Source organism: Schistocerca americana, chromosome X (assembly GCF_021461395.2).
Source record: "Schistocerca americana isolate TAMUIC-IGC-003095 chromosome X, iqSchAmer2.1, whole genome shotgun sequence".
Taxonomy (NCBI): domain Eukaryota; kingdom Metazoa; phylum Arthropoda; class Insecta; order Orthoptera; family Acrididae; genus Schistocerca; species Schistocerca americana.
In genome coordinates this window covers 509,075,180-509,080,456 of record NC_060130.1, presented here as the reverse complement: position 1 = coordinate 509,080,456, position 5,277 = coordinate 509,075,180, and the positions used below count along the sequence as shown (strand labels likewise).

The following is a 5,277-nucleotide window of genomic DNA, read 5'->3' as shown; positions in this document are numbered from 1 at the left end:
TCTCTTGTGTGAACGATTTCTTGAACATGAAATTCAAAACTTCGGCTTTCGTTTTGCTATCTGCAGCTGCCACACGAGACCAGTCAACAAGGAACTGAATGGAAGCCTTATACCCGGTTGCCAATTTTACATAAGATCAGAGTTTTTTCGGGTTCCCTGCCAGATATTTTGCTAAGGTGTGACGCTGGTAGTTGTTGTATGTTTCGCGCATAGATCTTTTCTCAGATGCACGAACCGGTACTAACTCTCGCTTGTTGTCATTTGTATTTTCCCTTTTGAACCGAGAGTGCAACAGCCTCCACTTCCTCAGCATCCTCCGAATTTCGTTATTAAACCGTGGTGGGTCTTTTCTATGCTTTATCCATTTACTAGGACATAACTATCTACACCACTGTTTACAGTCTGCTTAAACTTCGCCCATAATCCCTCTACATCCATCGTACTGGAACTAAGTTATGCTAATTCACCATGCAAGTGAGATGCTAATAACGGCTTATCTGCTCTACTAGCAGAAACACTCTCCTATCCTGATTGACTTATTTATTAACTTTCGTAATCATAGTTGCTATAATGACATCATGATCGCTAATCCCTGCTTCTGTACTGACATTTGGCGTAAACAGGACATTGCCGTATTTCAGCCACTCTCTCTTTTTCTTTCCTGCAGTCAATAGTTGTTGTATTGCTGTACCGAAACAAGGTTCTTTGAATTTGTCCAAACCCAAGACCCTTCATAAGTATTTAGTGTTCAGCACCTTTTGCATGCCATTTCACCGCCAATAGTTCTGCTATAAAAAGAGAGCCCCACAACACACACAGCGCATAAATAACATTGTGTTATCGGATCAGAGCCAACAACGGAATTCCGTTCTTTTCCGTACTTCTGTTTTTTGTGTAGCGGTATTGTTGAGCTTTTGTCCTTTTTTTCTGGATATGCACAGCTTTTTCTCTTGCCTGTTTCCTCACTTATGGAATCACGCATTTTGTTAAACAATAGTTCAGTCCTAATTTCCTACTGTAATACCCGTACAGGAGCTCACGATTAGTAATTGGACTGAAAGTGTGAATACACTAGCGAAAAGCCCAACACGACAGCAAGTGACAATAGTTATTTCTGCCTTAGGTCTGATTGACTCTGTTATTGCAGAGCACGGTTTATGTATTATCTCTGGGAATTATTTACATTCATGTCATTTCCCTGTGACAAGCAAGACAACGGAATTGTGTGTTTGGCTGGTATCTTTCAATGTAGTATTATACATCGTACAAGCGTTCAACTAATCGTATGTTCGCAAAATTATCGTACGAGTTGGCAACCTGACTGACAGAGACAAAATGCTACAGCCAACGAGTTAAAATGTTAACTCGTTGGCTGCGACGTTAAACAATAATTTCTCTGGAAGGGGATCAATCTGGCGCTATTTGTGGATGCTGTTGCCGCTATTGCTCGCGCTTCAGTGCAATCGGCATTTAATCAGTCTTGTACTTACATGAGAAAAATAATCGCTGGTATATGTCTACACAATTTTTATCACTATAATTTAGTATTACGATTGACGTAAGTAATTCGTAAGTATTTTCTATTCATGCAGTATTATATGAAACTTATTTAGTTAAGCAGTACTATTAATGAAACACCACAATGCTAATGCAAAGTTTTGTAAAGCCACTGGGAAACAAGTTTTCAGAATTTATTTATTTATTTATCTATTTTTTTGTTTTTGTAACTATCCCCAAATAACGGTACATGCAATCTAAATATTTCCAGGTACAGACTGAAATCAACAAGTTACGAAGCATTGGTCACTTAGAGTTGTAATCCAAAAACAAAGGCCTAAATTTATCGCTGAGAAATTATGTAAGCACATTACTTTCAGTGACACATGTTACTGCAAAAATTCAAAGCTATGAATGATTTTTTTAAATTTTTCTTCGCAATTTCTCATAACCTATTCTACAACCTAATTCCTGTCATTATTATCGCTAAAAATTTTAGTTTATTTCGAAGGCACGGAAATTATGGTAACTTTACCCCTATATTGGTATCGAAAATCTGAGCGAACCCATCTGCTCTTTGTTCCACACTTGTTGTAATTTCATTGAATTGTACTGCATACTTGTGCAGTACTGAAAATTCAAATTATGTAAAGTTAACGTTTTTGATGTACAGTATGGTTGTTTATACTGAGCCTCTCAAGATGTCAGAGCCATTGCAGAAATAGAAACTCCAGTTCTTCGATTTCTCAAAAAAGTAATACAGAAAATATAATTCCGTTACACCTGTAAATTAAAGTACATCATAAGGCAATGGTTCTGCTCGAGTACATAAACGTTTAAAGAAATGTTGAGAAGAACAGGGGTAGTCTGAAGACTTCTTTAGCGAAGGAAATGACACTGTCATGGCTGCCATTTAAGTTTGTAGGAGTTCCATTAGTGACCCTTCATTGGACTATTTCTTTTACGTGCCATAAAGTAATCGATATGGTGCACAAAGTGTACAAATTTGTGAGGAATTTACAAATATAAATGTCTATAAACTGATAGAGAAACGAATACTGCTGGTAGGGGTAAAAACAAAATTTCATGAATAGAAGTCATTTTGAAAATTGTAGCGGTCACAATGGAAAGAATCAACAACAACTGAAATGAAAGAAAAACATTTATGTGTAATGACGATCAGCGTCTACACGTAATAATAATAATTCTTTTCCTCCACCTACTTTGCCTGCTGTATATTCTTTCCAGAATATATTTCGCTTCAGTTCTTTTATTCACTACCGTAAAGTGGAATCACTTTGCTCCACTTTTGAACGGTTCTTCAAACAAGTTCATGTAATATATAGTAGTTTTGTAAAATAGCCTTTGAAACTGAGGAAAGTTTATTCTAGAGCAACGTAAACACCATCTAGTAACATAGAAAGACATCCAAATAGAAAGACATCCAAGATTAGCTTTTGAAATTTTATAACGTTTTAAAAGTTGGAGTAAAGTAGTCCCTGCGTTGGGTTTCTTTGCTCTGCTTATTATAAACATTATTGTACGATTGTATAATAGCTTGGGGCAACATTACGCCTTTTAAAATTCATTTTTCTACCTTATAGGACCATAGTAAACCACCATTGACGACAACCATGAATGTATATTGTTCTACAGATGAATAAATCAATCAATCAATCATTGGTGGTGTAGTTTTTCTTATGAAAGGGAAAACATAATAAAAAAGCAGTGTAGTGCAACTTTTTCATTCAATATTTAAAAATGCTAACTACTGTAAACGGAATTTAATGTTGTTTTGCTACCAAACAAGAGGCCAGTGTTTCATTAGGTATGCTGGTATGTCAAAATGTCAGTAACTACACCCGGAAAACATTTTGCATAAATTCATCACCATACCGCTTTCATTTAAACATTTTGAAAAAGTATATCTTTATTTACAGGTAATTTCTAATTATGAAAAGATGGCGTCATGATATTTATGGTTGCACCATCTTTGCTAAAACTTTCTATAACACGACGATAATATTCATTTTCATACTGTATACCTACAAACACACGAGTCTGCTTGCTGATTGGTGTTAGTTTTTTCTATGGTTTTGATAGGGGCACTTCATTCTCTATTCACTTCCATTTGATTTCTTCTGTGTGTTTCCCAGTCTTCTTCCGAACTTCCACCAAGAATTTGTTCTCTTAGTAGGTCATCCCTCGCTATAATAATCAAACACTGTTTAGATTTTTCTCTTCTTCGGTTGTTTACTAGTACCTGGCACTGCTTTAGAAGCATTTTGTGACATTTCCAGCAAGTACCATTTCTCATGGATTTCAGGCATTCTTTCACGTGCCCTATCTTCCATTTACACGAAGTGACATAATCTCCTAGCATTACTCATTTTCAGCATAATACGATCCATCCCAAAATGAATTAGGTCTAAAACAAAGTAATGAAAACACTGGGGAGCCACTTTGATCCACTTTCTCAGTGGTACGAAGTTGCCTCATTTTATCAGAAAATAAACTTCACCGATGCTTTCAATTCTATAGCCATAAATGATGTGTTGATTACGACTCTATATGATTAGACAATAACGAATTTCTACACATCAATGCATGTTATTTGTCTTCTGTTTCTGTAGTTTTCCATTGGCAAAATAACACTTTATCCTGGCAAAAATTATCTAAGAAGTACAGTAGTAAAGATGTCGTTAATGGAAAATATCCATGATAGCGAGTGACAAAATAATTCCATTATATGGGATAATGGAAACTGTTAACTGCAGGACAGAACATAAAACATTCGGAAATGTTTATTAGAATACGTGCTAGGCAGGACTGAATCTTTTTTCAAAAGGTGGAGAGAAGCAACTCCTGCAGAGACAAAGAAGCCTTGCTGTACACTTGTCTTTCCTTCTGTGTACTATTCTATTCGTTACTCTTCTTTTACCCTTGATGCATAACATGCTTATTGTATTTCCTCAGTTTTATATCACATGGAGCATGGAAAGTTATGTAGTTACGTTATTAGTACAGCATTGATTCTCACGTACCAGTACTGGTACTACTTTAGCTGAAGTAGCTCATTCTAATAAATACTACTATGATGAATGTTAAAGTTTAATCTTACTGCTAGGAGAAATCAAAGATATTTTACAATGATTCTGAACTTGTTGGAAAAACAGTATCAGTACTGCAATATAATTAATTTACTGGATTTGAGAAAAAAACTCATTTATTATACAAATTAAACAAATACTTTGTATTAATATCAGGAGTTTTTATTTTATGCATTTACATTGTTTTGCTTGTTACCTCTCTTAAAGTGAAACATAGACTGTAAAAAACCCTATTTACATCCAATAAGTTTTCGACATACAAGTGTTAAATTATTGTAATTATAATGTCTATGAGGGATCCATTAGGCAACGACCTTGCCGCAGTAGATACACCGGTTCCCGTGCGATCACCAAAGTTAAGCGCTGTCGGACGTGGCCAGCACTTGGATGGGTGACCATCCAGGTCGCCATGCGCTGTTGCCATTTTTGGGGGGCACTCAGCCTCGTGATGCCCATTGAGGAGCTACTCGACCGAACAGTAGCGGCTTCGGTCAAGAATACCGGCTTACGACCGGGAAAGTGGTGTGCTGGCCCTACACCCCTGCTCCACTGGTGATGACACGGCGGTCAGATGATCCCGGTAGGCCACTCGTGGCCTGAAGGCAGAGTGCTTTTATGAGGGATCCATTAAATGTCAACTGTGTAGCCTACATCAGGATTTCTTTGGTGG

At 36.7% G+C, this 5,277-nt stretch overlaps 1 pseudogene; it reads left to right on the top strand.

Moving 5' to 3' along the window:
* Nucleotides 1-4,912: 4,912 nt before the first annotated feature.
* On the top strand, nucleotides 4,913-5,030 carry LOC124556949 (annotated as a pseudogene).
* The last annotated feature ends 247 nt before the right edge of the window (nucleotides 5,031-5,277 follow it).